Here is a 12,478-nt window from a genome sequence, read left to right as displayed (position 1 = left end):
ACTTCTTTAAGTATAGTAAGTATAACTTTATATAGTCATATATGGTCTTATATACTAGTATATTATCATGTGTGATCATGTAAAAGTATATTTATAAGGTTAAAGATAATCACATATGAATATATATTCTATAATGGATCTGTCCATATAAATTTGTATAACTGTTATAAATATTCTTCTAGTATATTATTTTACTTGACAATTAAATTAATATGAAATATTATTTCTAGTTTCAGTTTACACAATTGCGTTTTAAGTCTGATAATGTCCATATTGGCACGCAGTTTAAAAAACTGAAAAATGTATTTAATAATAATTGATATTGTAAAATATTATTAAGCACCAAGATCTGTTTTAATAAAAAACGGCACTTCTCATTGCTTATGTTAATTTAAGTTTTCTTTTTTTCTAATTTTGCATAAAATACTTAATTTTTTTAATTGACATTAATTTTTATTAAATGTTTTCGTAAACAGTGAAATTATCTGTAATAATTTGTAAAAAAAACTAATATAATATATATTATAGTTCTTATAAATAAATATATTAATCGTATTATTTTGCAAACATACCTTATAATTTAAACTGTAACTACTGAAAATAATATAATCATACATAAACTTATACAGGCTGCGGTCTATTTGACGCTACAAATGCTTTGGAGTGTTCTTTTTCTCCTTCTTTCTTCATTGAAAGAAAAGAGAAGAAGAATGCTTCGAAGCATTTGTAGCGTCAAGTGGACCGCAGCTATATAGTCATATAAGATTATATATGATCAGATCACAATATTGTATCTCAAAGTATCCGATAGATGGCATTCGATGGGATCTGTTTCTCGTATTTAAAATTTGACAAACAGTGTTATAAGAACGGTATTAAAAAACACGACACTGTCTTGCGCTATGGAGCGGTACAATTTTTGTATCAGTTGTATTGTGGAGTCCACTCTTATAATAAAATGGCACATTAAAAAAAAACATTTGAAAATAACAATTTTCTGAAATTTATTTAAATATATATATGTTCTTATATATAATCTTATATATTCATATATGACGATATAAGCTCTTATCAGGCCAAAATTCATATATGAGCATATAAGATTGCTTCTTATACGGGGTGTGGGAAAAGTATGGAAACCCTGAAAAATCTCGAAAACTATAAGTTTTACAGAAAAATGTTTCAAACAAAAGATAAAATGATTTTGAAAGGGCCATACGATGGTAATATTGGTTTGACCTTGAATAGCTGTTTGAAGGTCACATAAAGGTCACTTTCAATTTCTTAAATGGAACACCCTATATTTCATTACATATTGTTGTAGCTTACCTCAAGAGCTTTCCAAAACACTACCAAAAATTTTTTTTCATCAAGAACTTTTCGAGTTATAAGACTTGAAATTTCCCGAATTTTGACATAAACTACAAAATATCTCGTAAAATATTGATTTTTTGATTATCTTACTTTAATACTTTTTTGAACAGAATAATGAGATGAATCAATTGGTGTAATTATTAAAAAAAATTAAGTAATTGCTTATTGCAAATTTATTTTTTTTGTTCTTTTTTTACACCAATTGATTCATCATTTTTCTGTAAAACTTATAGTTTTCAAGATTTTTCAGGGTTTCCATACTTTTCCCACACCCCGTATAAACTTATAATGTCTTATATGAACATATAAGACATTATAAGATATATTTTTTATATGTCTTTATATAATTTTATATAATCATATATGACCATATATAAGATATTATCAGGCCAAAATTCATATATAAGCATATAAGACATTATAAGAGATTTTTTTCCCGGGATATATTATATAACAGTTTTTTCACAAATTATTACAGGTAGTTTCAGTGTTTATGAAAACGTTTAATAAAAATTAATGTCAATTAAAAAAATTAAGCATCTTAATTATGTATAATTAGAAAAAAAAAACTTGAAATAACATATGCAATGAGAAAAGCCGTTTTTGGTCAAAGCGGATTTTGGTGCTTAATAATATTTCACAATATCAATCTTATTATTAAATACATTTTTCAGTTTTTTAAACTGCGTGCCAATATAGACTTTGTCGGATTTAAAATGCAATTGAGTAATGCAACTGAAACTAGAAATAATATCTCATATTAATTTGATTGTCGAGTAAAATAATATACTATAAGAATATTTATAAGTTATACAAACTTATGGATAGATCCGAGTGTGTATGTTCACCTTAACAAAATTATATATTACAAAGAATCATTTTAATCACAAAGAATTTAAGAGGTAACAGTACAAAATAAAAATATTTAATTAAAATAAAATAAATAAATTTTTCTTGTAAAAAGACTTGGCGCTGCTTTTTTACTCCTGTCGCATTCTTTAAATTATGTTTATTGTTTTTTATTTAATAAAAAATTGTAGTATATACTAATGTTTAATTTTAATGTTTAAATTTCGAAGTCTAGCAGCGCCAAGAAAAATTTATTTATCTTATTTTAATTAAATATTTTTATTTTGTACTGTTACCTCTTAAATTCTTTGTGATCAAAATGATTCTTTGTAATATTATAATTTTATTAAGGAGAATTAAGAAGCTATTATCACTTAGATTGCAATAGGAAGACCCTTGAATGGGAACGCAAAAATATGTACCACTTGGAATTTATTTTTTTAAAGTAGTCGCACAACAATTATTTTTCAAAACAATATATATATATTCTCTTGGCAAATAGTGCAATTTAAAAACTTCACATCTTTTTTTAAAATACATGTCACTTGGGTTGAGAGGTAACATAATTTTGTGATATAATAATTTTGTTAAGGAGAAATTAAAGTTACTTAGATTGGATTTTTGGATTTATACATATCATTTAGGTTGAGCTAGGTAACGTAATTTTGTGATATAATTTTGTTAAAGAGAAATAAAACTACCACTTAGGTTGGATTTTTTAATTTACAAAATACATTGCGTGTACTTGGCGCCTTCTTTTACCTTTTTTAAAATAGATAATTTTATACTAATATCACGCATTTTGTAGTGTTAAGCAGGGATTGGCAAAAAAAATTATTTTTTATTTTTTAATTATTTACAAAATTAGCAATAACAACAAATTACATTTTTATTAAATTAGTAGCAAATTAGTAATTAGTCACAAGAAATTACTAATTGCATAAAAATTAATAATATTTAGGTAAAATAAATTACAGATTACTTAAAGAATTCGTAATTTGTCAGAGAAAAATTTCTAGTTCGTGAAAGTTATTTAGATAAAAATGAATTAATTTTTTTTGCAAATCGGTAATTAATAAAAATAAATTTTTCTTATTAAAATAATTAATAGCGTGTCAAAAATGAATCACTACTTATTTGAAAATTAATAATTAGTGGAAAATAATTATAAATTTTTTCAATAATAAATAATTAGTCTCAGGTAAATTACTTATTTTAAAAATTATTAATTGGTTGAATATAAATAAATTAATTATTGCAGTTAAAGGTGGTTAAAATAATGTTAATGTTATATATATATATATATATATATATATATATATATATATGTATATGTATATATTATGTTTGAAAGTAACGGTGCGTGGTTTGCCAAGGCAAAGAATTGTACGAAAAATTTACTCAAAAACAGAGTTGCGAGGAATTAATTACTTTTTTAATTAATTTCCGTCTTTAGTTGACGATTAATATCAAACAATGTAGTTAAATATGTTTGATTAAGCGGAGAATTGAATTAAGCGGAGTTAATTGAAAGCCGTTTAATTGACGATTGATATGAGCGAATTTAATTAAAGATCATTCAATTAATTTTAGCAAAATTAATCAAAAATCATTCGATTGACAATTGATTTAAGCGGAGTTAATCGAAAGCCATTTTAGTTGACGATTGATATGAGCGAATTTGATCGAAAAGATTTTAATTAACAACTGATTTGTGTGAATTTAAGAATATTTTTCTCCATTCCCGGGAAAAAAGAATTAAATCTACCGAGATATGATCAGATCTGGTTCATCAGATCTGGCCAGATATAATTTGATCTGCAAATTGTCTCTATTTGGCCAGATCTGAACAGATATAACCAGATCTGACCAGATATAATTTAATCTGCCAAAATATATATATGTATGTAATGTTTATTGTATTTCCCCGCAGGGTTTACAAGGCGTTTTTATGAGGAACGTACCCAACCTCTTACAAAAAATTTACTTCTCCTATGCCTGGCCATTTGCAACCTCACAAAAGTTTACCCTCCCTCCCCGTAGTCCTCTTCATCCCTCTTCTTCTTCCTCCGTTTCTGCCGCGACTCCGTCCTTTAGCCTCCTTCCTTCCTGTCTCAGCTCTTCCTTATTTGGCCCACTCCCTCTTTTTCCCATCCTCTTTCTTCTAACTTCTCCGACTCCCCTTTTCCTCTCATTCTTTCCCCCTCTAGTTCTATCATCCATTCCTATCCTCCCCCTTCCTCATCCAGTACCCATCCCACCGCTTCCTGTTAACTTCTATTTCCTGATTTCCATTTCCTGCATTCTTCCCATACATGCTCCCACGATTCCTCCCTATGTTCACATAACCTACATTTCTTTTTCTCTTCCACTTCCCAGTATCTGCTTTCTCTCATTTTATTCCCTACTCTAAATCTCGCCACTCTTCTCTATCTACTCTCACCCCATCCCTTCTTCAGATATCCTGGGATATCCTCTCCTTTTATAAACTTGTACCATTTATTATAACCTGATTTTTTGATCCTCTCCCATCTCTCTTTCCTTTGCGTCTCCTATCTCCTCCAAACAGCTTAATAAACCATTCCTCTTCACCTTCTCCTCTCAGCCTTTTCAACTCTTTTATCTCCACTCGAAGAAGAAGTCTTCGAAGAACTTTCTTCTTTCTTTTTCCCAGCTTGAGCCTGCTTTCTCTTCCTTCTCCTTTCCCTTCAGCTCTTCCCAACATAGCCTCGCCAGTTCACTTCCTCTACCCTCCTCTAACTTTTTCTCAAATCTCCATGCCCTTATCCCTGCTTCCCTCTTAGCTTCCCCCTTTGCAGCTCCTCTCTAACAAGATACCACGGTGTTCTCCCGTCCACTTCCAAGACCCATCTGATATACCTTTCTTCCATCCTTTCCTTTCCTTCCCTTTCTCTCCATCCCTATATTTCCGCTCCATAACCCAACACCGTCCATATCAGTCTATCAAACAGCCACAGTCTTTTTCCCCAGTTTTTCCCAAATCTCCTCTTCCCTATCCCCCAGACTTTCCCCATCACCGCGGGCGCCTTCTTGATTCTTTCCCTTACTTGCGCTTCCTGTCCTCCGTTCCTTTGAAACACATACCCTAAATACCAAAATTTCTTCACCTCTTCTAACTCTTTTTCTTCCCATCTCCACCTTCTCTTACTATCCCTCCCTCCTCCTTTCCTAAACCTCATTATTTTTGTTTTCCCCACATTCAATTCCAATCTTTTTCTTCCCAGGTACCCTTCTAGTCTTTCTAGCATACTCCTTATTTGGTCCTTGTCCTCCGCAATTAGCACTACATCATCCGCATAAGCCAAAGTATACACCCTTTTCCCTCCTAGCATTATCCCTCCCCACTTAACTCTACCCATTTCCTCTTCCAAATCCGCTAGTAACACGTTGAACAGTAACGGGCTCAACGGGCACCCCTGCCTTACCCGCCCTCTCCGTCCAGAACACTTCTCCCATTCCGTTTCCCCCCCTTACCCTACTTTTTGTCTCTCTTAGAATCTCCTCCGTTTTTTTCACCAATCTTTCCCTTATTCCCCTTTCTCTCATAGCTTTTATTAGCACTCCTTTATCCACCGAGTCAAAAGCCGCCTTCAGGTCCACGAAACATGCTATCAATTTTCTTCCCTTTCTCTCTAACCTTCTGTTTACCAAGTAGTTCAGCACATAGATGTTGTCTATTGTTTCCATCCCCCTTCTAAAACCTGTCTGATTCTGTGGTATTATTCTCTTTCTCTCTATCTTCTCTCTTAACCTCTCCGCCATAATGGCTGTGTACACCTTATACAAAGACGGCATTATTGTTACCCCTCTATACTCCTCCGCCCTTTTTCCTTCCCTTTTCTTGACGATTGGCGCGATTATTCCCTCCTTCCAATTTTCCGGCCATCCTTCCCCCTTCCATATCCTGTTGATATATTTCCATGCCCAATTCTCCAACTCCTTCCCCCCTCGCTTCCAAACCACACCTGGAATCCCATCCCTTTCCATCTTTTAACTTCCTAATCACACTCCTCATTTTTTCAAGGCTTATTTCCTTTTCCTCCTCTCTTTCCTTTTCTTCCCTCCCACCTTCCTTTTCCATCCTTACCCTCCCCTCTACTCTTCCCAACAACTTCATAAAATGTTCTTTCCATTCTTCTTCTTCTATTCCTTCTTCAATTCCCCTCCTTTTTTTTCTCTCTTTGTTTACTATCTTCCATACCTCCGCCTCCCTCCTTGCTTCCTCTACTTTTCTCTCCCATCTCTGGTTCTCTACTTCCTTCTTCCTCTTACACAACTCCCTAAACTCCTTCCTCTTTTCTTTGTAGGCGCTGCCCTCTCCTCTTTCTTTCCTCCAATCCCTTAATTTTCTTCACGCCTCTTCTTTCACTTCTTGACATTCCTTATCCCACCATCCCATCTTCCCCTTCTTACTACCCTCCAGCTCCTCCTCTACCCCTTTAATTACCTCTGTTATTCTTGCTTCCATTTCTTCCCATTCCTTATTCAACTTTTCCCCTATTTCTTCCACCTCTCCTATTTTTTTGATAAACCTCTTTGCTCCTTTCTCGTTCCACACCCCCCTTTTTTTCCTCTTCCACCCTCTTTTTCTGCCTTCCTTTTCATTCCCTCTTCTTATTACTATTTCCAAGGGGTGATGATCCGGGTCCACTCTATCCCCCACTATCATGCTCTCTATCTTCTCTCTTACTTCTCCTTTCCCTATTACATAGTCAATCACCGTATCTCCTCTTCTCCCCCGTGAACGTGTACTCCCCCTCTTCGTCTCCTCTCACATTTCCATTGAATATTTCCCATCCTCTCTCCTCTAAGCTATTTACCAGCAACCTCCCCTCTCTGTCTATCTTCTTATCCTTTGAACTTCTTCTTCCTCCCACTCGTCCTCCCCCCTCCTCTTCCTCTATTCTCCCTTCTTCTTGACCAGTCCTTGCATTAATATCTCCCTCAATTATCATAAACCTTCCTTCTTCTTTCTTTTCCATTATATGTCCTAACTCCTGTAAGTTCTCCTCCATCTCCTCTTTTTTTGCATATACCCCTATAATACTCCAGTTCTCACCACCTATCCTAACCTTTCCCGCTATCAACCCCTCCCTATCTATTTCTATTTCAGTTCCTTTCTCTTTTATCCCTTTCCTTATTCCCATTATCATCCCTCCTATTGCTCTCCCTTTTTTATTCTTTTTTTTCGCCATTTGCACTCCCCATTCATATTCTTTCGGCAGCCTTCCCCTTATTCTTTCCCATCCCTTCTCTCCTATCCAAGTCTCCACCATGACTAACACGTCTTCTTTCTTCAGATTTTCCCAGAAATTCTTATCTTTATTTTCCAAACCAGCTACGTTCCAAAATACCATCCTCCAGACTGATTTATTTCCCCCCTCCTCTTCTCTTCGCACTTCCGTATTAGCATTCTCTGCGTCCCCCCTCTAACCTCTTTTCCTCTTATTCCCTCGTCTTTCTACTCCTCTCACTCCTTCTCCTTTCCTCCTCTCTCTCCCCCTACCTTTCCTCCTCCCCCTCCTTTTCTCTCCCTCTTCCCTCTAATTCCTCCCTCCTCTTCTTCTCTTTTTCTGCTCTCCTTACATTTGCCCTGCCCGCTCCTTCTCCCTCTTCTACTCCCCCTGCTTTTGCCCTTCCTCCCTCTTGCCTTCTTCCTCTTTTCCTTTCCCTGTCTCCCAACACCTCCCTCTACCATCACAGAGCATGTCTCTTACCTCATCCCACACCTACCACTCTCCATCCATACCTTTCCCTGCCCTATCCGTACTATTTTACCTTCTCCTCTTGCCTTCCATGCAATTTGAATAATCCTCCTTCTTATCCTCCTTTCTTCCCATGTTAGATTTTCCTCAATCCAAGTACTTTCGTTTTTCAATTTCCACTTATTTCTCATTATTCTTGCCTTTTCCTCCTCACTCCCTACTCTTACCACTGCCATACTTTCCTTCTCCCTCCTTCCCGCATCTATTTTTCTTATTTCCTCTATCTTAACCTCCACTCCTATCTTTTTCGTCACCTTCTCTATTTCCCCCTTTATTCCTCCCGCCTCCTCTTTTACTCCTTTTACCACCACATTTCTCTTCCTTTCTCCCCTCTCCTTCATTTCATACCTCCTTTCCAGCATTTCCACCCTCTCTTTCCAATCAGGCATTTCTCTTCCCTCCCCCCTTCCCAGTCCTTCGCTTCCTTCTGCACCTTTTCCTCCTTCGTGCCCCCCCTCTTTAGACTCCATTCTCATCCCTTCCAGTTTTCGTTCCAAATTCTCTATTCTTTTCTTAAATTCCCCCCTCTACACCGGCTATCGTTCTCGCCCTACCTAGCGCTACCGCACGCGCCTCAGCTCGCCTATCGCGTTGCCCCTCTACACCAACTATCGTTCGTGCCGTATTCTTTGCCCGTGCCTTGTCACTTTTTTACCCTTTAATCCCTTTTTCCCGCTCCTCCTTCTTTCACCCCTTTCACCTCCACACTCACTCACCTTTACTCCTCCCTTCTCACACACTCCCATCCTCCTCCGCCTCCTATAAACTCTTCTTTCAATTCACTTTCTACTCGCACACTGTCACACCTGTCACCTCGATCGTTCCGGAAACGGAAGTCCTTTCTGCCAAAATATAATTATTTGCCAAATATATCCAGATCTGCTCAGATATAATTAAAAATTATGAAGAGATGTAAAATATAAACAAAACCATAAATATATCAATTCAATTCAAAGTTGTGTGCCACTTTATTATAAGCGTGGACTCTGATACAACTGATATAAGTTGTACCGTACACTTGATTTATATATCGTTCTTATACCATCTGTTGGAGAACAATGATGGAGATCCACACGCTGCTTGCTCGATGTGACTGAGGCGCTCCAATCTAGGAACGTAGGGATTCCGCAGTTGAAGCATCTATGGATTGAACGCGCAGTTCATGGTTTTCGACGATTCTCCCCCCCCTTATTACACGATCTACGATAATTTTCCAGTCAGCACACGGCATTAGAGCTGTACATACGGATATAGTTCCGAACACGCATAGTTCTGAATAAAGAAATTGTTACTGCAAACCGGCTACCACAATTCGTGCACCTCCTGCTGCATTCCTGTGTACTCCAACAGGTTATGGGCCCAGTATAGAGGTGATTTCGAATAAGGTATCGATTGTTCACATAAAGATATTCAACGTAGACGAAAGATAGAGATGGCCGATATACGTTATACAATAACGAAACTTAACAACGAGAACTATCAAGTTTGGAGTTACAAGGCGGAACTTTTGCTGACTAAAGAAGGATTGTATTTCGCGTCTCTTCCTCGTGATCAAGATGTAGTGTTGCGCTGCGCTCCGCAATCACAAAGACACTCGTGTTTGCGCCGCGCACTTCCGGACTCGCGTAAAAGAGACAACACTTGATTACAAAAGGAACTCAAGGGTTTATTAGGAACTCTGTACAAGAATGCATTTCAGGTGGAGAACACGTCCGAACGATCGGAGTCTGCCCGTAGATCTCCCCGTCGTTGTGGTTAAGGGGGTTTGACGTCCCGTCGTTAAGGAACGCGCTTCGGGTTGAAGCTTCTCTGGAGCCAAATTCAGTCCACAAACGGGTGTCCCAGCGCGGGCGCAACAGTAGTACCCCCTCCTAGTCTCTAAATGTCCACCATTTTAAAGCTCAAACAAGCGGTGCACCCGTCGCCGCCACCGTCGCCACCTCCCGCGTTTATTCGTTTTCTTGGTGCCAAGGTGTCCACACGCTCAGGATGAGGCATAAAAAGAAGAGAAACAAGAAATGAGACAGAGAAGCGGAAAAAAATAATCGTCGAAGGAAGCGAGTATTTCTAGAAGCAGAACTGAGAAGACAGGAAAGGAAACGGAAGGAAGAACAACGCGGAGACATTTGGAATCGTCGTCAAAAGACGCAATAGCGTTGCGCAGTAAACATAACGAGAGAGAATGTTACACGCAGGCTTTAACCTGCATCATCGAATGTCAGCACACGGGCTCTAACTCGCACGTGCGACACCAACAATCGACACGGTGTAGGCCCTAACCTACACCGCGCGCATTCTCGTTTGCCTTGTTAAAATTGTCTCGACAGACTCTAATCTGTCACAATAGAAACAGGATATATATAAATATTACATGATCATATGTATTCGAACGTCCTTTGAGACAATGAGGATAAAAATGAATACCTCATGTACGCTACTGTTATAGGTATCGCCAGTGAAATATCACTACTTTCATCGTTTTCTTACTCGGTTAGGCGGAGCGCGTCCAAACAAATGATACTTCGATATCAGCTTCTTGATGTACGCTTGCTGTCCGATGCACATCCTCTTTTTGACACGATCTTTTCTTATCTTCATACCCACATAATACTGACAATTTCTGATAGTCATCTCGAAGTTCCTTTTTATGTGGCTCAGCAACTGATAAATCACCTCGCTGCTTGTTGACAGCACTAGGTCGTCATCTACGTAGAGCAATACGTACAGTTCATGTCCATCAACTGTCCCACAAAATACGCATGGGTCTGCTGCACTTGGCACTAGGTTGAACGCTTCATTCCACGCTCTTGAAGCTTGCTTTAATCCATACAAGGCTTTCCTCAGACGGCACACTAGTTTCTTGCTGTTAATTTTGAGTCTTTTTGGAACCTCCATGTGGCGGTCAGCTATCCGCCACGAGCGCGCGACAATGCGCGCGCGACACAGGCGATATGACGGGAGGCGCGCGGCGCGGGCGGCGGCACAATATCGATCGGCCGGATAGTTTGGCACGCGCCCGCTACGCGGCGCATCGCCGGCAAATTCACTCGTAAGAAAGATTCAGCATGGATTTCTATATAAAGGGCAGCTCAGCGGGGCTTCTCCAGGATTCTTCGAGTTTGCCAGTCAAGGCGTGCTCACTACCAGGGCCCCTGACATAACCCTCCTTTTAGATACGGAGCGAGCTTCTTTTGGGGCCTTCGTTTATACTTGCCTTGCAGGGCATTAACTCTCTTTGGTAAGAGTCGACAGACACCCTGCCGCGGAAAGGTTTTCGGGGTCGTAGTGACCCAACCCGTCGGGCAACACCGAATCCGGTGGAAACCAAGGCGCTGCCTTCTCCAACTTCGATCCTGGTTCCGACTCCTGTTCCTGAGGGTAAATCCAAGAGTCCTAACCTGATCTCCAAGGTAAAGACTCCACCGTGGAAGTTTATCCCGATTACCATTCCGGCTCCTGAAACCAAGACGAGGTGGAAGTTCACCCCGGTTACCGTTCCAGTTTCCGAGATTCAGGCAAAGGATCCATTTCCGATCTCCAAGGTGGAGACTTTCCTTCCGTGGAAGCTACACCTCATTGATCTTCCAACCCGAGTACCGTACATTCGGCACTTATCTAATTCAAACGGATCTGGGAATTCTGTAGCAACACAGACAGACCCCGTTTTCAAAACTCCTCTACGACCTCGACTTCCTCGGGCCCGATTAAGTCCCGTACCGTCCACTCCAAGAGGCAAGCCAGGGACTCCCGGACGGAACTTATTTATTCCACGAAAGAATCTTTTCCGGAAGAAGAAGTCCCTGAATGGAGAACTATTTAAAGACGCGTAATGCGAATAATACACTACACAATAATAACTTATACTGACACACACGACCACCTACTCATACACATAAAAGAAATATTTTACCTGTACATAGAGCACGAATAAACCTAGCGAGATTCTACCTAATTGAACGATTCGTTATTGTGGGAACTGACGCACCTTCACCTAGCATCCTATCCCACACTCCATAAAAATCTCTTTTTTTTAATTCACCGTTGAGAAACGCTGTCTTGACGTCAAACTGGACTTCAACTGTTTTCTTGTTCTGCTGTTTCACGCTTTCGTCTTCCTTTGTATCATCTATATCAACAGTCAGTGCTTGTTCTGTCTCTATAGTAACATTTCGGCTATATAATTCTCATCAAACTTGACATCGCAGCTGATGATCACTTTCCTTTTTATCGGGTCGTACAGTCTATAATTCTTTGACGTTGACTCATAGCCTACGAGGTATACCTTTCTGGCTTTCGCGTCCCATTTCTTTCTTCCGAGCTCTTTTGGTACATGCATGTACGCTTTTGTGCCAAAAATTTTTAAGTGGCTCAAGTTTGGCTTCACATCAAATCACTGCTCAAAAGGTGTTTTGTTTACGTTGCAAGAATTTGGATTCTGTTCAAGATATATACAGCAGCTCGAACCGCTT

At 38.5% G+C, this 12,478-nt stretch overlaps 1 protein-coding gene across 6 annotated transcripts in view; it reads left to right on the top strand.

The window, feature by feature from the left end:
- Shab (Shaker cognate b) overlaps positions 1–12,478 on the top strand; it is a 651,715-nt gene that overhangs the window by 197,663 nt on the left and 441,574 nt on the right. The gene's annotated exons all lie outside the window — the stretch shown is intronic.

The sequence above is a fragment of the Temnothorax longispinosus genome, chromosome 9 (genome assembly GCF_030848805.1).
Source record: "Temnothorax longispinosus isolate EJ_2023e chromosome 9, Tlon_JGU_v1, whole genome shotgun sequence".
NCBI lineage: Eukaryota > Metazoa > Arthropoda > Insecta > Hymenoptera > Formicidae > Temnothorax > Temnothorax longispinosus.
This window is presented reverse-complemented; position numbering and strand designations above follow the sequence as displayed.